The following is a 23000-nucleotide window of genomic DNA, read 5'->3' as shown; positions in this document are numbered from 1 at the left end:
GATTAAATTATATTTGATATTCGTCTCAGTCTGTTGTAGATTTGTCAAATATATTTCAGCATTGTGAGTTCATTTTTCTTCGTTTCAACTTCTTCAACCCTTAACTGGACCTTCAAGATGTACTTTAAAATTGATTCGATTAAATTACATTCAATATTCGTCTCTGTCTTTTGTGGATTTGTAAAATATATTTCAGCATTGTGAGTTCATTTTTCTTCGTTTCAACTTCTTCAACCCTTAACTGGACCTTCAAGATGTACTTTAAAATTGATTCGATTAAATTACATTCAATATTCGTCTCTGTCTTTTGTGGATTTGTAAAATATATTTCAGCATTGTGAGTTCATTTTTCTTCGTTTCAACTTCTTCAACCCTTAAGTGGACCTTCAAAATGTACTTTTAAAATTGATTCGGTGAAATTACATTCAAAAAAGCAAGAAAGAAATTTTGCAATTCCGAGACACACCGCGCGACAGTAAATAATTTACCAAGGAGAGGGGTGGTTCGTCGATCTCGAAAGCAGGAGATAAATTTCAATAATTTAATCCAGACGGATCTCTGTTGTCCGCTCGCCCCTGCAACAACAACCGATCCACAGAGAGTAGGGACAGGCGAGGAAACATTTATTAAATAACTTCCGGATGTTAATCCACGGTAGCTCTCGCAACTTACAATTCCTCGCGAGGTTTACTTAGTGTTCAGGCTAGCCGAAATACTTCTGTACCCCATTGTACAGCTGCCAGGACGAAGAAATAAGCCTGGACTTAAGTCATTCGATAAATCCCGACGCTGCTGGATATTTCGGTAAGAACGTTGGGCGTGGGGAGGGGAGGGGGGATGGTAGTAAGAGGGCGAATGTCTTTTAGCATCCCCTCGGCTAAGTAGAAACTATTAATCCATTTGCAGGGGTATCAACGTCGCGCCGGCTGCTTCTAAGCACAGAAATAATTCTGCCGCTATTATCGTCTGCAACGCAACGACGCCCTGTACCAAGATGCTCTCTCCCTCTGCCCTCGTTGCAGACGCATTCGATGCATGCGCCTCTACGTGCACGGTACGCGCAATCATCCGCGTTTTATATCCGGGATCCCAGGAATTGGCTCTCGCCGCTAACAATGAAACTGGAAAATATCTTGCGAACGTATTTACCAGATGGCGTTAACACACACTGTGTACCAGCCGACGAACGCTCGCTGCCGCCGCGCCGGGGGCAGAATTTCCGCAAAAAAAAAAAAATGTCTACGCGATTTCTCGTTGGCGTTCGCGCACGATCCTTATTGTGTTTACAGTTTCTTGATTAGTTGGAAACCTTTCCGGCGGATTTCGTGCGTTTCTGACGAGAATTGGTAGCTGTAATTTGAAGTGTCCAGTAGATTTGTACCCGGCAAGAATGCGGATCGAAGTTTCGATCCTCTAGGACCAATCGTTGTGGAGATATGGTCGCTTAAAGTTGAGCATATTTACGGTTTGTAGTGACGCCCTTATCTGTCAAAAATGCTCGACTTTAAGCGACCATATCTCCTCAACCATTGATCCTAGAGGATCGAAACTTGGATCTGCAGGTACCCCGGGTCCAGATCTACTGGATCACATGCATCAAATGCATCATAAAATTTAGGAGAAAAGTACTAATTTCGTAATGTTCACCCGAACAATTCCTGGTAGCTGATGAATTCCAATAAACGATATGATACAGCGATGCAAAAGCAATGCTCTCGTTGAAAGAACCGACTGCGGAGTCGTTTTTAATTCCGACCGCGAAAGAACGTCTCCAGTAGTACAGTGCCGAGGATCGCCTTGTCTTCCCCAGCGCCAGACTAATTGTCGCCTTATCATTATCCGGGAGGCTCTCAGCTGGTCCATGCCCAAAAAATCTTTTCAGCGGCTATGTACCGATACATAACCACCAATGTACATCTCCAGCGACTTACATAGCCTTATATACCTGTACATACATAATGTATATGTATATAATATATTATATATATATATGTATAGGTATCCGCGTACGTATAAATAGACTGTCTCGAGCAGCCACTCCGCCTTTTTCTCTTTCCTGAGAAGTTGCTTTGGCACCAGCAGCAACATAGGCCAGAGACGACGTCGGCGTCGGCGGCATCTCTCGAGGAAGGGCATTGTTTTATTCCGACCGCGTAGCAGACACTCCTCATCCACCCCCGCACCTAGGCTTCTTTCCCTGACTGCCACTCTCGACAATTTACCCCGTCTCGATCCCCTCTTCGGTTTTCCACTCTCCGCCGACTCGATCCTCCCTCCTCCTCTCTCTCTCTCGCGCTGCGTCTCTCTTTAACCCCCCGTGGCCCTCTTCAACCCCTCTGTCCACCCTTCCGATAACGCCATGGCTTAATGACGCCGAGCGCGCGCCTCAATATCGCATTGCGTATACCCCAGGACCTACTAAACGCTGCTCTCGATGCTGTTTCTTCTCCTTCTACCTTCCACCTTCCAGGCTCCACCTGTCTCGTTCCACTATATATCGCGGCGCGCACAACCCCCATAACACAAGCGCCCCCGTCGATCCTTCATCCAACGGCGAACACCTCATCCCTTTTGCTCGGCGCGATACTTCTTCCTCTCTTTCGATAGCGTTCCTATTTTTTTTTTTTTTTCGTGGAACAGTGGCCGGCAAATATTTTGGCAAAGCCAGGTTTAATATGTGGAAAAGCTAGACCGGATATAGCAACGGCTTATTGCCAGTTGTTATTTTCGGACGCGGGGCTATATCGCCGTGGGGGGGGGGAGGTCCGGGGAGGCCAAACCGATCGCTAAAAGGATCGGTCGCGACAGGGGGATAGAGACCGGAGTGGAACCGGAGAATATTGATCGTGATACACCGGAGTCTCCAGATACGATCAGAGATAATCCAAGGTAAACGGATTGATCCGAATTACAGCGAAGTCAAATTGAATGAGAATGAAATTCCCCGGCGCGCCCGGCCCGCCGACGACGACCGGCAATCGAAAAATGGAAAATTGTTTTGCTCCCACTGATCAGGGAGAGGGGGAGGGCGAGGCTGTGTCGCGCGCGTTGAACCGTACTGCGCGCCGGGACGTTTTGTTGCAGAATGTTTAGCGATGTCGTCGCTGTTTACTGTCCCGTCAATGGACAGAATTTAATACTGTCGACGATCTTGTTTTAATATGTTCTGGCGTTCTGTGTCAGTTCTTTATGATTTACTAGCTTGATTCTAATTTATTTTAATCCTGATGGAGATTTCCGGGGTTGAAATGTATTCGTGCACGTGCACTTCTTTGGGCTAACGCGGCTACACCTGTGCAAGAAATTTCAGCTTCCTATGTCTTCTTAGTCCGGGACTTAGGGTAACCTAGAAGGTTCCCTTTTTCGATTTTCCGATATATCTCGGGAACTATTCGTCCTAGCGATAAGACCAGTATATACGGAATTAAAGCTGACAAAATGTGCCACAAGATTGATTCTATTCAGTTTTTCGCTATCTCGCATACTTTCCGAGATATCCGCGCACAAAGTTCACTAATTGTGAAAAAGGACTCTTCATCGCAATTAGTGAACTTTGAGCGCGAATATCTCGGAAACTATGCGAGATAGCGAAAAACTGAATTCAATCAAAATTGTGGCACATTTTGTCTGCTTTAATTTTTCATAGAATGGTCTTATTGCTAGGACGCATAGTTTCCGAGATATCCGCGCTCAAAGTTCACTAATTGTGGAAAAGGACTCTTCATCGCAATTAGTGAACTTTGAGCGCGGATATCTCGGGAACTATGCGTCCTAGTGATAAGACCATTCTATACAAAATTAAAGCAGACAAAATATTCCATAAGATTGATTCTATTCAGTTTTTTGCTATCTCGCATAGTTTTTGATATATCCGCGCTCAAAGTTCACTAATTGTGAAAAAGAGTTAGTGAACTTTGAGCGCGGATATCTCGGAAACTGTGCGAGATAGCGCCAAACTGAATTCAATCAAAATTGTGGCACATTTTGTCTGCTTTAATTTTTTATAGAATGGTCTTATCGCTGGGACGCATAGTTTCCGAGATATCCGCGCTCAAAGTTCACTAATTGTGAAAAAGAACTCTTCAGCACAATTAGTGAACTTGGACCAAGAATATCTCGGGAACTATGCGTCCTAGCGATAAGACCATTCTATACAAAATTAAAGCAGACAAAATATTCCATAAGATTGATTCTATTCAGTTTTTTGCTATCTCGCATAGTTTTTGATATATCCGCGCTCAAAGTTCACTAATTGTGAAAAAGAGTTAGTGAACTTTGAGCGCGGATATCTCGGAAACTATGCGAGATAGCGCCAAACTGAATTCAATGAATCTTGTGGCACATTTTGTCTGCTTTAATTTTTTATAGAATGGTCTTATCGCAAGGACGCATAGTTTCCGAGATATCCGCGCTCAAAGTTCACTAATTGTGAAAAAGGACTCTTCATCGCAATTAGTGAACTTTGAGCGCGGATATCTCGGGAACTATGCGTCCTAGTGATAAGACCATTCTATACAAAATTAAAGCAGACAAAATATTCCATAAGATTGATTCTATTCAGTTTTTTGCTATCTCGCATAGTTTTTGATATATCCGCGCTCAAAGTTCACTAATTGTGAAAAAGAGTTAGTGAACTTTGAGCGCGGATATCTCGGAAACTATGCGAGATAGCGCAAAACTGAATTCAATGAATCTTATGGCACATTTCGTCAGCTTTAATTTTGTATAGAATGGTCTTATCGCTAGGACACATAGTTTCCGAGATATAAGCGGAAAACCGAAAACGTGGACCTTCTACGTGTCCCCTGCACCCCGCTCGTAGAAAAATGTTGTGGCCACTGGGGGTGAGTCTGCACCCTTGAATGGAAAGCAGTCCAGAAAATTCTGTAGAGTACTGACTGAGACAATGAAAATTGTGGTTAGAGGTCTGGGTTAGGTTCGTAAGCCTAATGTCAAAGAAATGGACGAGAAATGCTTCACGGTGTGAGTTTGCACCCTTGAATGTGGAATAGTGATTAAAATAATGAAAATTGTGGTAAATGAAAATTATGGTTAGGTAAATGAAGGTATATCCCGAGCAGAAGGACAAGAAAAGTAGCGGTTTTTGTGCGGATAGAGCCTCGGTAGCAGGTTTATTGTCCGCATGGGTGGGTTGCGGGATGGAAAAACGCGGGCAAGTGAAAAAGGTAAAATAGGATTAACAGTTTTGGTTCGTTGGAATAAGGGAAGTTAGCGGCGCCGCGCGTCCCGGCTATCCATTTGGCGAGTCTGTCAATTTGTCTCGCACGACAAATCCCCTTTTTTTTATTTTCTATACCGGCCGATGGGCCATTAATTCCCGGGGAAAAAATCGCGGAAGGTGAATAGTACGCTAATTCCCGTTATCGTCGATTCGGTAGCATCTGGGCGTAGTCGGCTCACCGGCGGACACGACATTTCAATCCGCAAGCAGCGAAAGCGGTTTACCGCTTTTTTCGACGGGCGCGTATACGCGAGTTCCGCGCGAATACGCTCGTAAAACGGTTATTCCCGAGAGAGCAGGTGGCAATGATGGCGATACCGGGTCTGGGGAGGAGGGTAGCTTTTGAAACGGTCGCAACCGGGGGATCGGGTTGCGGTACAATTGACGCTCACGTGTGTTTCGACAAAATCGGCAGGCAAGAAGCTCCCGTACTCCCTGTCGACGGACCCGGCCGTCTATTAACACTTTGCCGCCCGTATATGTGAAAGGACCAACGAGCTTGATATCCTTTTTTCCCCGAATACCGGCTGCCTAATGTTCGACGCGACAAATATCGAACGAATTCGCGCGCGGATTACCCTAGGCGCGAGATAAAGAAAAACTAAAATAGTAGAGACGCGAGAAGACTTTAACAATTTAATCATCTAATTCTCAACTTTTCCGAGCGAAAAAATATTACATAATCCGCCCGAAAATTATGAAACTTCAAATTCCAGCGCGAGGAAGGCTACTCTTTACTTTACCGGACTCAAAATTTGTGCCTTTCTTCTATTATGATGTGTTTCGTATGTAATCCCGTAGATTTGTAACCGCAGAGCCGGCAGATCCAAGTTTCGATCCTGTAGGATCAATAGTTGAGGAGATATGATCGCTTAAAGTTGAGCATATTTACAGTTTTATAGTGGCGCCCTTACCTGCCAAAAATTCTCAACTCTAAGCGACCATAGCTTCTCGACTATCGATCCTATACGTTCAAAATTTGATCTGCATCCGCGCCGGGTACAAATCTACTGGATTACATACCAGATACATCATAATTCGTAGGAGAAAGACAGAAATTTTGAGTCCGGCAAAGTAAACGAGCAGCCCTACATTTTCATGGTAGAAATTGATAGACTAAAGAATTGATAGGTGTATCTGATAAAGATTGATAGATATATCTGTGTTCTCGTCCGGGAAGAATCAGCATATTTATAAACGATTGATATGCGCGGCGTCATTTTACTGGAAACTTTGATTAAATCGCATCAAATTTACATAGCAACCGTGGACGTGTAGTTTGGTTGAGACACACCGTCGTCGCGTGGTTCAATGCTGAGCTGTGTGATCACGTGTTGCGAATTCCTAATGGGGGGAAGCATGTATATTGACCTTGGAAACCAACACAACGTCTACCCTACTTTAACACACTCCGAAACATTTCAGCTTGAACTTGAGGGTGAGCGATCACTTCGGTTAGATCAGTAAAGGAACGCTCTTTTCTCAAGTATTATTTCACTGATGTTCCGAGAAACGAGGAAGGTCATTTAAAAAATTTAAAGTGTTCAGGTTATTTACCTATCTTCTAAAGTAATTTGCATTTACTGATTTTTTATCAAATTCGTAAGAGATCTTGGGGGCATCCCCTAAATTGCCTTCTAGTTAGGCTAATCATGTTTAGGCACGTAATACAATCACAGGAATATTCGAACACTTTTAAGGGGATGATAACTTTTTTAACATCGGACCATATACGACTTGGATTTTTTTGAAAATTTCTACAGAATGTATTTTTAACATTTTCGTAATAGGCCTCCATAAAAATGTGAAACAATTTTTAGCATTTTCTTTGTAACCGCTAGCTTAAAATTGCAATTGGTATTGCAATTTTCTCAAGTATTATTTTACTGATGTTCCGAGAAACGAGGATGGTCATTTAAAAAATTTAAAGTGTTCAGGTTATTTACCTATCTTCTAAAGTAATTTGCATTTACTGATTTTTTATCAATTTCGTGAGAGACCTTGGGGGCATCCCCTAAATTGCTTTCTAGTTAGGCTAATCATGTTTAGGCACGTAATACAATCACAGGAATATTCGAACACTTTTAAGGGGATGATAACTTTTTTAACATCGGACCATATACTACTTGGATTTTTTTGAAAATTTCTACAGAATGTATTTTTAACATTTTCGTAATAGGCCTCCATAAAAATGTGAAACAATTTTTAGCATTTTCTTTGTAACCGCTAGCTTAAAATTGCAATTGGTATTGCAATTTTCTCAAGTATTATTTTACTGATGTTCCGAGAAACGAGGAAGGTCATTTAAAAAATTTAAAGTGTTCAGGTTATTTACCTATCTTCTAAAGTAATTTGCATTTACTGATTTTTTATCAAATTCGTAAGAGACCTTGGGGGCATCCCCTAAATTGCCTTCTAGTTAGGCTAATCATGTTCAGGCACGTAATACAATCACAGGAATATTCGAACACTTTTAAGGGGATGATAACTTTTTTAACATCGGACCATATACGACTTGGATTTTTTTGAAAATTTCTACAGAATGTATTTTTAACATTTTCGTAATAGGCCTCCATAAAAATGTGAAACAATTTTTAGCATTTTCTTTGTAACCGCTAGCTTAAAATTGCAATTGGTATTGCAATTTTCTCAAGTATTATTTTACTGATGTTCCGAGAAACGAGGAAGGTCATTTAAAAAATTTAAAGTGTTCAGGTTATTTACCTATCTTCTAAAGTAATTTGCATTTACTGATTTTTTATCAAATTCGTAAGAGATCTTGGGGGCATCCCCTAAATTGCCTTCTAGTTAGGCTAATCATGTTTAGGCACGTAATACAATCACAGGAATATTCGAACACTTTTAAGGGGATGATAACTTTTTTAACATCGGACCATATACGACTTGGATTTTTTTGAAAATTTCTACAGAATGTATTTTTGAAATTTTCATAATAGGCCTCCATAAAAATGTGAAACAATTTTTAGCATTTTCTTTGTAACCGCTAGCTTAAAATTGCAATTGGTATTGCAATTTTCTCAAGTATTATTTTACTGATGTTCCGAGAAACGAGGAAGGTCATTTAAAAAATTTAAAGTGTTCAGGTTATTTACCTATCTTCTAAAGTAATTTGCATTTACTGATTTTTTATCAATTTCGTGAGAGATCTTGGGGGCATCCCCTAAATTGCCTTCTAGTTAGGCTAATCATGTTTAGGCACGTAATACAATCACAGGAATATTCGAACACTTTTAAGGGGATGATAACTTTTTTAACATCGGACCATATACGACTTGGATTTTTTTGAAAATTTCTACAGAATGTATTTTTAACATTTTCGTAATAGGCCTCCATAAAAATGTGAAACAATTTTTAACATTTTCTTTGTAACCGCTGGCTTAAAATTGCAATTGGTATTGGAATTTTCTCAAAATCTCTTTTCCACGTCACGTGGTAAACATATTGTTCCAGAACTAAAAACGTGCAATGCCCTTAATCTAATCGAGCTCTGCCGGATAATGCGACAAATCAAACAAGCGACAAGCGTCGATTCTGATACACTTTTAGTGTGACACACTGGTCGAAAAGATACTCGATATTTACATTTCCAATATCTGCGATCACTCCATATTTGTATTTTCTATATCTACGATCACGAAGGTTCGGGAACACGCTCCAGATGTTAAAGTCAGTAGTCGGACCAATATTTGATTAAATATATCAGAAGTTATTAATCCTGGGGAAAAGGATTGTATATATACAGAGTGTCTCAAAATTCCTCGAACACATTAGAACTTGTCATTCTGGTGGATCCTGTAAACACAATGTTAGGGAGGTTGAATTAACATTGCAACTAAACAAAATACCACAGACTATGTTCGCAACTTATCGTTTCGAGAATGTTCCAAATTCTACTCTGATAAATACGATCATTCGAACCGCGTTGTAATTGAAAAATTGTTGGCTCGATAATAACTTTGTTGTCGAGTTTTACGTTCGATGACGTAATAATAGAATCGGCGAACGACGAATACGAAGTGACGGTTTTATTTACGAAAATGAACAAATGTTTCTATATATCGGATCGCTGTACGGCCAGGAACAATCGCGAAGGTTTCATTGTGAAATTGTATGGCACAGCGCGGCGCGACGCAGTATAATGTTTTAACCGGTGGTTATTATTCGGCAGAGCCGGTGATTTCATTCCGAGCGCGCTTTTCTTAACTGGATTGTCGATTTCCGATCACTAGACTGCGGCTCTTTGTGCAAAATGAAAATGCTAGGCAAGACGAATTAATTTAGTAAATGAAGAAATGCATTTGGACGGAATTGTGAATAACAAAAGTATAAATTGAGTTTCACGTCTTATTAGCTGGGCCAATAACGAAAATTTAAAGCATGTATTTGGTCAACTTGTATAAATTACATACGCTCCGAAAATTTCATTGAAATCGGTTAATCGGTTTACGAGTTACAAACGATCAAAAGTGATAAAAGTCCAATACTTTTCAAAAACTGCAATTTTTACCACTTTTGATCGTTTATAACTCGTAAACCAATTAGCCAATTTCAATGAGATTTTCAACATATTTTCTAGACGTTATTTACTAAACTAATTCATCTTGCCTCACAGAAAAATTGAAGTCGATTGGTCCATTCATAAAAAAGTTATTCTCATTTAAAGTGTGTGTGATCAGTTTTGCTCGTAACAGTACAATCGCTGCAGCCACTCGTATTCTTGCAAACCTTGCCAGAAAAATATTAATGCACAGCCTAAGAATTATATTTACAATTTAAAGACGTTATTTACATACCATGTTGCTGTGTAATTCTGCAGCAGTACATTATCCTCGCAGAATACTCTCTGCGTTCAATCAGATTAATCCCCGGAATGGGTTGCTTAATGCCAATCTGGGATTTCGCTTTCCTTGCCATGCAATAATCGCCTAATTAGATTACGAGCTCTTTAACTCGCCTGTCGCTTGTCGACTCTCGCGCAAATTAAGGAAGGAAACAATTCTTTCAATGTTTCTCGTCTATGTTTAATATTAGAATGTTCTACATTAATCGCAGCAAATGTAATTTTCGTAAAATGCATTTCCTCTTCTAACAGATTAAATTTTTATTAGATTGAAATTACAAGAATATATTTAAGTTCTTGTCAAGCCATATTATTTATTTTTGCAATGAAATTCATCCATTCTTGCAATGAAACAGTTGAAGCAGAACAAAAATCTTCTAAATCCATTGCAGTAAGCAGTAGTTAAATAATAAATCGTTTCCTCTTTTAATAGTTTTAACACATTGAAAATATTACAAAAATGTTGTGAAATTCTTCTTGAGCTGTTACTGTTTCTTTATTCACTCACCCATTTCTACAATTAAATGGTCGAGGCGGACTAAAAATGTTCTGCATCCGTTGTAGTAAGCAGGAGTTAAATAACAACGTGCTTCTTCGCTGAAAATTGTTAAAAATCGATTAAAAATAGTACAAGAATTTCCTGCAATTTATTTATTCCGCTTGCCCCCGAAGTTTCGGACCTCTGGGATCAATAGTCGAGGAGATATGGTCGCTTAAAGTTGAGCATTTTTGGCAGTTTACCTGTCAAAAACACTGCAGATTGTTCAACTTTCAGCAAGCATAACTCCTGAACCATTGATCCTACAGGATCGAAACTTCTTCAGCAATTTGTTCATTTCACTTGCCCAATCTTGTTCACAAAATGGTTCACATCGATCGTATCGAGCAGAGGTTCCATAAAAATGCACTTCACCTCGTAACAGCTCTCGTAAACGATTCCAGGAATATTTTGAGGTCGATCGGAACAAAAATAATTGACAAGAAATTTTTCGGAGAGCTAATCGTCGGAGTGGTCGGCGACCGCAGCCAGCAGCGAGTCTTTGGAAGAGTCAAACGAGATGTTAACGAAGACGATGCGGTCTGTGCTCCCGGAGTCGAAGACCTTTTCTCATTGACGGGTCTCGGCCGACTCCGGATTAATACAAATGCATAAGGACCGTTTTCGCCTTAAAAAGCTAGTCATTTTCGATCCGAGACCTTCGGCGCCTCTCTCTCTCCCTCTCTCTCTCCCCCTCTCTTTCTTGCAGGGTCGATTTCCGGGGCATTGAAGACGTCGGTATTTTCTATGGACTCTCGGGGGCAAAATCAGTGTGCACGACCGAGCCTAACAAGAAGTTGGAAGATCAAACTCTTCCTAACCCTTTTGAAGGAATCCAAGCCCATCAAGGACGTTGGTGCCTTCGTTTTCTATCTCTACACATTTCTATGCTGATCCTTCTAGTTAGAAAGCTACGCTCATCGAAGACGCCGCTCTGCCTCTTCGTCTCTAATAGTTTACTTTCCCAGCGAACCTGCTCTTCCGTTATCCCTCGCTGTTTCTCCCTCTGTCTGCACCGTTTTTACCCCGACATGCTAGCTGTTTCTGCTAACCTGATCGCCACGGACAGGCATTCAAACTTTATGAACGTTTTAAAATCGAATTTTTTTTATACCACGCGCTTATATTAGCTACATCGTTTTTCTACACTCTGCATTGCTAGGCTTACGATCATTTCGAAATTGTTTCCCTTTATTGCATAAAGTCCGCTTTCGTCGTTGACCTCTCTCTCTCTCTCACGTCTTACAAAAAAGTTTGCTAAATCTATATATACTCTATCTTTTTTAATTGCTTAACTTGATCCCCTAGCGCTGTCGTTTCGAACGAGTACCCACTCGGGGGGTCTAAATCGCAAAATAAATTTTTCAATAAACAACCTATGCTTTTTACGTGCTAGTCTTGTTCCCCTAGCGATTACTTCTCGAACGAGTACCCACTCGGGGGGTCTAATTCGCACAAAAAGAATTGAAAAATTTTGGAACACCCTGTACTATTTTATATTCCAGGCTTACGGACCTAACTCAAACCTCACCACAATTTTTATTGTTTCAATCACTATTCTACAGAATTTTCTGCACTGTTCTATATATTGAAGGGTGCAAACTCACTCTCTCAATCTACATTGCGTTCCATTTCAAAAAGACTAACAAGTAGAGGATAAAAAAAAAATATAAGAAAATTTTCGGAATGGTTTAAGTATACTTTCGATGGATGCTCTTTACTTTGGACTGAAAATTTGTGACTTATTTGGTGTATGTAATCCAGCAGATTTATACATTATGTTTGCTGTGGCAAATATGCAACCGCCGGATATTCGTAGTAATTAATTTCCAGAGAAAGTGAAAGACAACGATTTTCAAATAATTCCTGCGCGGCAGAACTTACGGCAAGCCGCGCGTTTTATCTTCCGAATAATATTCAAATGACGGGAAAGCGCAATCAAGGGACGGCCACCGAATAATGCGTTCAATCAATGATTTCTTCTAATCCCATGAGCATTTTTATATCGATTTGTTATTCATTTTTCCGTGCGATTTGCGCACTCCTTTCGGAAAATATCGAACTCGCTGTTTCGAAAACGTACGATTCTCCAAAAAACAATTCGATCATTTGTCCGGAAATAATTCTTATTATATTAGAATATATAATTCTAACAACTTTCGCGATACTATTTAATTCCATATTAAAATTTGATTAATTCAATTAACAAAAAAGTACAATTATTTATACGTAGAGACTTGATACGCGATGACCAGTGTCTGTTTAATTTTAAGGAAACTGTGGTTGCTCGCTCGACGAGGTGAAAATTAAAGCAACACCTTCGAGAAAGATGGCTGTAAGAGCCGTCTACGGATTTATGAATTCTGTGTTGCACACCTCGACGCACGAAAACCATGGGAACGCGGCGCGCCGGAACGGAGGGTGCCTCCTCATACCAGAAAATCGTCGACCTTTCGTTTCGTCGGGTATTGCGCTTTATAAATTATTATTAGCGGAAATTACGGGCGCAGATTCACCCCGTCGGCAGTAACGTTATGCATGCTTAATGTGATATCTTATAATGTTTTCATGGACTTCGGGGACCGAACATTTGCCGCAATATGGACGTGTTTACTGAATCCTATTGTGTGTTTTCTCTCGGTTTTTAGTCGGTACAGGCAATAACTTCAGCGTCGGAACTGTTGTTAATTACAAATGTTATTGAACGATTAAACTTGTCCTAGAGTATCGAAAATTCGATCTGCATTCGCGCGATTCGTGAAGAGCAGCCAAACAAATTCTTCTGAGACGTAGAATGAAACTCGAGGAGCCCGTGTAACTTGAAAAATCGAAGAACAAACGGCGTAATGATTTTCCCGTCGACTATTTGCTGATTTTCTGACGATTATTATTATTAAAACCGTGTAGAATGACGTTTCACCGTTCCATTAAGGAGTACGGCGAGGCGCGGAGACTTTTGACCGCGCGTATTTCTTTCATGTCGCTGAAGTACTATCCACCTGTGCTCCAGATTCCTCGGGCGCCCTCAGCCCACGCCGATTTAGCCAGAAACGTGCTTAATTTGCGAAAGCGTCCGGTATGCCCGATGCATCGCAGGAGTTACCAGCTATACCGCACGAAAGAGGATTCTCGGTGGGCGAAGAAGCACTAATGCTTTCACTTGCTCGTGTTTCATTCGTTCCACGGCTTCTTTCTGCCACTTAGATCGGGGGCAATAACAAAGGGGATGAATTAATTCGCACGAAAGTCGAGAGGAACCTTCTGACAAGTTCATTTGGCTCTGGAAGCTGTTACGCCCGCGAAACAAAATTTCCTTTCTCTCCCCCTCTTTCTCTCTTCTTCCTTACACTCTATCTCTGTCTACGCCATCTTCCCTTTTTAACTGTTCCACGTACGAGCCACGCGCAACCTGATGAAACGAGTCTTTCCACCGGAAAAAAAACTGGAAATCCGAAGAAGAAAGTTTCTCTATCGAGGCTGCTGGGAAAATAATTTCGCTTTTATGGACGCGTAAATCAATTTACCACAGTGTTACGATTCTGGTCTATCGTTCTGGCCGCTCCTTTATTCTTAATTAACAATTAACGGCCGGGCGGCAGAACCCCGCGCATTTATGGCTCGTAAAAATATTCAAGACGCGGTAACATCGAAACTACGATAGAGTCTAACACCGGAGTTTTTGGTCGCCCCTCGCAAAGTTTATTACTGTAAGGAGTTACCGCTTTTCGCAGATTCGTCTGTAAAACAAAAATTTCCTTGACACGTCACCCAATTATCATTTCTTAGGGATTAAGATTGATCTTAAAGATTGATGTACTGTTCTAGAAAAATCTAAGAAATCTGGGATACGTATTGAAGTCCCCATTTTAAGGTCCGTTGGGAAGGACCCCAAGTGTCCGACTTCGATTTTCATAATTCTTTGTGAGACGATGGTATATGGATCCCGAATTATGTATGCAAAACATTAGCTGTAGTTACTCGATACTTTCGAAGACACAAACAATTAAGTTTCATACGATCACGCAACTTGTGCTTCCACAGCTAATGGTATGAACTTCAATTGTTCATATCTTTAAAACTATCGAGCAACTGCGCCAAATATTTTGCATACATAATCAGGGATCCATATACCATTATCTCACAAGAAAATGATCAAAATCGAAGTCGGACACTTGGGGTTCCTTCCCCCCATCTTTATGCATTTACGACGTCTGAAAATCTTCGAGAAACGTAATTTTTATTTATTTCAGATCTGCCGACACTACTATCACTGAAAATAAGACTTCACGCGATCGCGCTTTCCAAAACTTTACATACAAAAATTGGAAACTGCATGAACATCCGCAGTCCGATCCTCGACATGGGGTAAAGCGTGGAAGAGTCGCGTTGTCTTCAGGAAAGGGAGAGCACAGGTTCCCGATATTAGAGTATTCGGGGCGTAATATCGTCCGGTATTGAAACTAGCTGGTCGATTTAAGCGGGGCCGGGTGTTCGGGGGGGCAAAAGGATTAATTTATTCACCGATCACGTGCCAAGAATCGATGAAGCGCGGCGTCATGGACGCATCCGGGATGATTGTATCTTTCCGGCGGCTAGCTCGAAAAGCGCTACCCTCAGCTCTCGTGTTCCCGGTGGCACGTTGGCCCTCGACGTGATGTCGACACGATCCCTCTCTCTCTCTCTTCTCTTCGTCTGTGTTCGGTGTACCTCGGTCTCCTCTGTTCTGCCGGGTCTCTATGTACACTCTGTCCAGGTGATGGACTGAAATGGGTCTCATTCGAAACCTCGGCGGAAACTTAAGAGTGTACATACACCGGCGAGACGTAGTCGTTGCTTCCCGGGCGTTTCTTTCGGTCGGTTTCGAGGGATGCAGCAGCCGGGGACCCCCAGCTCTCGCAAGAATTCTCTCCTCGACTCTATCTCGGCTTGAACTGGTTCATTCGTAGCCGTTCCACCGCGATCGTTACTACCACAATCTTTCTCGGCGCGCTATCAGAGCCAACGGGACTCTTACTGTCTCTGCAATTGATGCCATCACTGGCTCCGAACACTTAGCCAAGTTCCTAGGTAGAGAGAGGTGTCCGCGTCGGGAATACCAGGCCCCGAGAACGAACACGGGAGAACGGAGAAAGAGGGAGAGGCGAACGTGGAAGAGAACAAAACTGCTGTGCACCGTGCACAATTCCCTATTCGCAACGTGCGGGGTATTCGCGTCGCAGCTGCCACGACTCCCGGCAACCCATAGCGAAAAGTTAGCTGGCTTTTGCTATTTTTCCATGCCATTAACGACCAACTCGAACGACCTCTATCAATGGCTTTATGGCGGTTGCCTTTTATTCCCTTTTCCAACAGTACCTACCCCTTTTGCCTCCATCCACGCCCTTCACTTTCTCTTACGGCGCACAGTCGCAACATCAATGCTGCTTTCCTACGGCTTTTTCCTTTTGCCCGCGATCCTCATGTCCTTTACCGACCAGATCTCGTAGAGTCCTCGAATCACCCGCGAATGGAGGATCGCGATGCGATTTCTGCTGGGATGCTGACGCATTCGCACCCTGTCGTCTCGAGAAACTATTATTTACAAACTGGGTACGGTAAAATCCTCTACCAACAAGAACATCCTGTAAACAGCAGCCAAGTTCCTATGGCTGTGCAGCGGCAAGCAAATGCGAAGAATTTAAAAACACTGCTCTGCTATTTTCAACCTATTAAACATATCAACAGCAAAAATCCATTTCTATTTCGCTCCTGGTTGTTGCAATTCAGGTAGAACATTTTTAGTTTGCGTAAAGTTCCGCTGTCCAACTATAGGACGAGTTGAAAGACCTATGGAACAATAACCTTGAAAGTGCCTCGAGGATGAAGAAAGATAAAGATGAGAAACAAATGAATCGCAATTGGAAGAATGTAGAAATAATTTAGATGTTTGATCGAAGAGAGGAACATTCTGTATACAGTGATGGATCTTATTGTTGGAAACGTCACTGTTCCGTGTTTGGACACCCTCTTCTAACTTTACTGTATACATAGTTGAAAGATTGAGATTTTTAAAATTTCAGGAAAATATTAAATTTTTATTTTATATCTATAAAGATTGAAGAAACTTCGAAAGAAGCGAGTTTTATCTTGGAATATATTTAAAGCGACCTCCAATTGACCTTTTTTTAGAATTGACGCGTGCTTTTCCCGCAAACACGTAGGTCAACAAAGTAAAAAATTGGGAATCTTCAAATGCAACGAATTTAATCTCGGAATACGTTCCGGACCTCGTTCGGAATTCACGTCTGCTTTTAACGCGGATCAATAAATTTGTAAGAAATTGAAGGAGCCGTAGAACGAAAGTAGTGCACCAGTATAATTATCAGGTGTCCTACTAATTTCTGATAAAGGTAAATAAAGAAGGAGACACCATTCCCAAGATACTAAACCGCGTTCTACGTAATTCTCGTTGCCCGAGTCCATAAATACCGGAATCTGCATACAGCGAATTAGCATAAAACGCTCGTAATCCAATTATAATTTCCGTTTAATACCGCATTGTAAATCTTCTACGTTCCCAATTACATGCTGCAAAGAGTACACGTGAAAGCAATTAGATTCTACTTCGCTTAAAATGTTGCGTTCCACGAAAACAAAACGATTAATCGATCGGTCGCAATTATTGGTTGTAGAGAGTTTTTTCCAGTGAGGACGTATAACAACCTTAAGTTTAAATAAAACATAGAAAAATTGAAATATCGGGCTGAAATTTATTAGAGTTGTAGCACACATGTTACAATTATGTGTGGAATTCGATGTCGTTCGTATGACCTCCACGGGCACGACGCACAGTGTCGCAAACCATGGACAAAAATCGAAAAAGTCACATCTTGATATCGATTCAAAACTATGTTCATACTATGTTAAAATGTCCAAAAGATCATTTTTCATATTACATAAATTACAGATATGATTAAATAAATAAAAATTAATGTTCTAATATCATTGATAATTATTTACAAAAAGGTAACACCCTCTGATTTTTTAATATGTTGTCCAGGTCAGCACCCCGAATAATGTTGTAATGGTGTTACTCGCTGGTCATTGTTTATAAGAAAGTTATTAACAAAAAAAATTAATCTACTTTTTATATATTTTAAAAACACGTTTCACATTTTCTCCTAGTCAGATAACGTGTGTAAATTTTCCCGCAGTAAAATGAATGTATTATACGCATTCTGGTATCAGGTATGTCGTTCACTTGTAGAAAGCGAAGATTCAGATTCTAATAATTATGAATAATTTATAATTTATAATTGTAAATAAATATAAATATAATTTATAATTTATAATTTATATGAATAATTTATAATAAAATGAGTAATTTAAGGGAAACAATTGTTTTTTTAATATCTATATTTTCTATTATACTTATATGTATTTATTTTTATCTATTATTTTTATGTATTTATCATTATTTATTATTTTTATATATTTATTATTATCTATTATACTTATATTTCTATTATACTTACATATTAATTATGCTACTTAAAAATTGTAAATATCACGTACTAATAACGCGCAAAAAAATTAAATTTTGTTTATTAAAATCGTTTTTTATTGTTTAAATAAATTACTATATTTATAATAATATCATGTTCAGATTGCTTTCAATATAAAGAAGAAAACCCATTTTGTTTCATGTCTCTATCATGAACAGAACGAAAGTTATTGATTTTTGTCCAAAAAACAGGTATTTCGCGACACTGTGCGACGGCAGCAATCGATTCTTCGAATCCAATTTTCAATTACTCTTCCACACATATTAGCCGGAATGTTGGTAATTTCGTGTTCAATACTGTTCCTGAGATCGTCTGACACATAATTGTAACATGTGTGCTAGAACTCTAATAAATTTCAGCCCGATATTTCAATTTTTCTGTGTTTTATTTAAACATGAAGCTGTTACGTCCTTATTGAAAAACCTTTTAGAATCGCGGTTCCGTGTCCTGCAACTCTTTTCCGCGCTCTTGCGGTCCCGGAATGTCGGTTTCGATTCTACCAGAAGAATCGCGGAGACTCGTAGATCGATGTAACAGAAATCAGGAGAAAAAATGCAAATCCCAAGTCCGCCGCGAAGTTTCCCGTTCAAGTTCGGGACACGGCTGACGCGGGAAATCAACTCGCCAACTCGCAAATCTGTTTTCCCAGCTGGATGTTTCCTCACGGCCACACGGGCGCCTTTTCTAAGGCTAAAGTTTCTAATCCAGACTAGGCCTTGAGAAATCCGTATACATAATGGCGGCACGTCCCAGACCCCAGGCATCCCCTCATTTTGCATTCCTTCTACAATTCGCCGCTCGATCGTCTCGCCCTCCGTCCAATGACGTCTCTTTTCACTTTTTCCGCCTTCCATTTCGGTACAAATTCGTGCGAATCCGTGCCCCCCCCCCCCGAACCTGTTCGTTCTCGCGATCGAATTCCATCTGCTAGGCCAATCGCGTGATCGTTGGATTACGAGTCGACTCTCATTGTCAGAATCGAACCACCGCCATCGAGTCCCACGTTCTTCTCATTCGAAGGATTACAGGCTCGTTCGGGGATCAACTCGAACAGCTTTTTCCACCGGAAGACACTTCGGAGCTTAAAGTTTGGCCAGTTAGAACGCTCCTAAGATCTCGCGTTCGGTCGAATCGAGATGCTTCTGTTCGCCAATTCACTGTGGAGGATCGAATTTTTTGTAGTTTCATCGAGAAATCGTACTACATACTGAGGTTGTCAGGAAATTTTGTGAAAATTGACTAGGATTGTTTTAGGTACTTGAGATTAAATAATCCAAACGTTTCGGAGAGGCTAATGAGACTTCATGTTTGCACCTGCTCAGTTTTGTCGCAAATGCATAAAGCTTCATGGATATTTATAGCAAAATTGAGTAGACAACATTCAAAATTGTTGGAGAATTTTGAGAATTCAAGAAGTCAATATACAGAGTAGATGCTCGTTCGTTGTCCGCGCAAACCACGGCTTTTGGACAACGAACGAGCGTTTACCGCACCGAGGTTCTTTTTATTAAATCCTCCACCTCTACTCGAACGTATTTGCCGAAGAAACTTTAAATTCAGGCCCCGTTGTCCACATTTCACCCAACTTCCATACTTCGGTCTCCGCCACACCTGTTCCTGGCCCATAATAATAGACACCGTGGTCCTGTTTGCAGCGCAACAATTTGTTTTTACAATCAACTTTACGGCGATAGAACTTGCGGAACTCCTTCACGATTCGAAAGTTTCTCGCCGAGTAAACCGAAGTTATTAACCGAAACGTAGCGAGGAACACAACCGTGTCGGTAAGTGGACTTGACATTGACATTTTTAAATGAAAACTTTATCCTCTTAATCGTAGTTACCGCAACCGGAATGGAATTCCTCGCTACCTCAATCCAACAAATTTCAAGTTCGCGTCGCTACATTTCGTTAATCCGTTATCACGTTTTCGTGTTCCGCATGAATCTTTCTTCAACTTTGTTCGAACCGGTTGAATTTCTTAAAATTTATTCGAGAGATATTAGGACCTTGAATAAGTTCTCGCTGTTTCTTTTACAAAGTAAAAGCTTTATTTAAATTATAAGGAACAAAAACATTTCATTCAAAGTATTGCCCATCACTAGCGACCACTTTCTCCCATCTATCTGGTAGTATATGAATTCCGCGTCGGAAAAACGACATGTCTTTTGAGGCTATCCAAGAATCGATCCATTTTTTAGCTTCTTCATAAGAATGAAAGCGCTGGTCAGCTAGGCCATGTGCCATCGAACGGAATAGGTGAAAATCAGAAGGGGCTATGTCAGGTGAATACGGCGGGTGGGGTAGAACTTCCCATTGAAGCGTTTCCAGGTAGGTTTTCACTGGTTTTGCAACATGAGGCCGAGCGTTGTCACGTAGCAAAATCACTTTGTCGCGTCTCTGCTCGTATAGCGGCCGTTTTTCTTTTAAGGCTCGACTTAAACGCATCAATTGAAGTCGATAGCGCTCCCCCGTGATAGTCTCATTCGGTTTGAGCAGCTCATTATAAATTACACCCTGCTGATCCCACCAAATACAGAGAAGAAGCTTCGAACCATGGATATTTGGTTTTGCAGACGATGTTGATGCATGGCCGGGCTTTCCCCACGAATTTCTACGCTTTGGATTATCGTAGTGTATCCACTTTTCATCGCCAGTCACGATGCGGTGCAAAAAACCTTTTCTTTTCCGCCGTTGAAGCAGTAGTTCACACGTGAGAAAACGCCGTTCGACGTCTCTCGGCTTCAATTCATACGGTACCCAATGTCCTTGCTTCTGGATCATTCCGAAAACTTTCAAACGTTTTGAAACAGTTGACTCATCCACTTGTAATGTTTCTCCAAGTTCTGCTAGCGTCTGACATCGGTCTTGATCGAGTAATTCCTCCAACTTTTCGTCTTCAAATTTTTTCGGTGCGCCAGAACATTCTTTATCCTCAAGTTCAAAATCATTATTTTTGAAGCGTCGAAACCAGTCTCTGCATGTCGTATCCGACAAAGCATTGTCACCATAAGTCTCAACAAGAATTCTATGTGCTTCAGCTGCAGATCTCTTTTGAATAAAGTAGTGCAATAAAATTCCCCGCAAATACACTGTATTTGGCACAAAAGTAGACATTTTCAGAACTGAGAAAAGATTACTTTGTTTATACTAAAGTGAACTACCATACACTGAAATTTAAGGTTAGATACACTACTGCCTTGCATGTGTGTTACCATTCGAAATTTCACGAACGGGGTACTGCTACTGCCATCTTTGAAGAAACAGCGAGAATTTATTCAAGGTCCTAATATAATTGAATGATCGAATACGTCTCGGATACACGTGTACACGGATGTAGATAATCATTCGCTTGTGTGGTTGTTAATAGAACTTCCGCGTATCCGCAGCCGGGTTTACACGTATGACCACAGTTAAGCGAATCACAGGTGCAAGCTCGTAGAATTCTGCGAAGCGTGACGTAGACGTCTCTGCGGTTAACCGACTTAATCCGCTCTTACGTTAGTCTGCCACCAGAGGACAATAGTTTACAGCCTATCGATCGAATCGTATGTTACTCTCGTTTAAACGAAATCCATTCCGGCGTGCACACCTCCCACAGTGAACCACGAATGTATTTCGACGCACTTTAAAACCGTATAAACTTTTTATGATCGAGAAGAATTGGTTTACCAAATGACATGCAACGAAAGGTTTCGACAAAATCGCAATTAAACAAGGAGAAAGCACGGTTCTAGGGTCTCAGAGTTTCCCGGAACATTACATACTGGTAGATATCGTTCTCCTGTTTATGAAAATATCGTAGCATTATACAGTCCGCGACAAAAAGATGGCACACCACGAAAATTCAATGTTTTCATCATTTGGACAAACAAATCTAGTCTTTCTTGGTACTTACACATTTTTATTACAAAATAAACTACATTACAAACAATAAAATTAAAGAAAATTGTCCGTTTGCTTATGGAAACAAAAAATAACAAAAATCGGCACGACAAAATGATGGCACATATATCAAAAAATACGTGATTTACCTACATCAAAAACATAACATTGTGTTTAATATTTTGTATGGCCTCCCTTATTCTCCAGAACAGCCAACATACGCTTTGGAAGCGACTTAAAGAGTTTTTTTAATGTATTTTGGACGTATTTTTGTCCATTCTTGATGTACACATGTTTTTAATTCTGCAAGGCTTTGGAATTGTCTTCCGCCTTCGTAAACATGTCTTGCGAGATGCGACCAAAAATTTTCAATTATGTCGAGATCTGGCGATCTCGCTGGCCACTTTAAGACGCTAATTTTCTTTTGCTCAAAGTACTGCTTAACGCATTTTGCAGTATGCACACTTGCATTATCCTGCTGAAATGTAAAATTTTCCCCGGAAATTGTCTGTCCGAATTTAGTTAATTGTTTGTCTATCAAATCTATATAAATTTTGCTGTTCATAGTTTTCTTTATAAATTTTACTTCAGTCACCCCTCGATACCCAATTCCGGCCCAAAGCATTACTCCTCCGCCACCCATGTGTCTGCGGCTTAATATTCTTTCTTCTTTTCGCAGGTCGTGATAATAGTGTGCGAAACCATCCGGTCCATCTAGATTAAACCTTTTCTCATCACTAAAAATAACATGACGCCACTTTTTTCTCCAATGTATGTGCTCATGTGCAAATTTCAGACGCTCTGATTTATGCTGAGCGGTTAAAGGTGGTTTTTTCTTCAATTTCATTCGAACCAAGTGCGGACATTCTGTTATTATCCTTTGCACATTACGTATATGTGTATGTACGCCTGCTGCTTTAGCGATTTGTC

General features: G+C 40.6%; 1 protein-coding gene across 4 annotated transcripts in view; it reads left to right on the top strand.

Moving 5' to 3' along the window:
* LOC143218376 (uncharacterized) overlaps positions 1-23000 on the top strand; it is a 597229-nt gene that overhangs the window by 361651 nt on the left and 212578 nt on the right. The window lies entirely within an intron of this gene.

This window comes from Lasioglossum baleicum, chromosome 19, assembly GCF_051020765.1.
Source record: "Lasioglossum baleicum chromosome 19, iyLasBale1, whole genome shotgun sequence".
NCBI classification, from domain to species: Eukaryota; Metazoa; Arthropoda; class Insecta; order Hymenoptera; family Halictidae; genus Lasioglossum; species Lasioglossum baleicum.
This window is presented reverse-complemented; position numbering and strand designations above follow the sequence as displayed.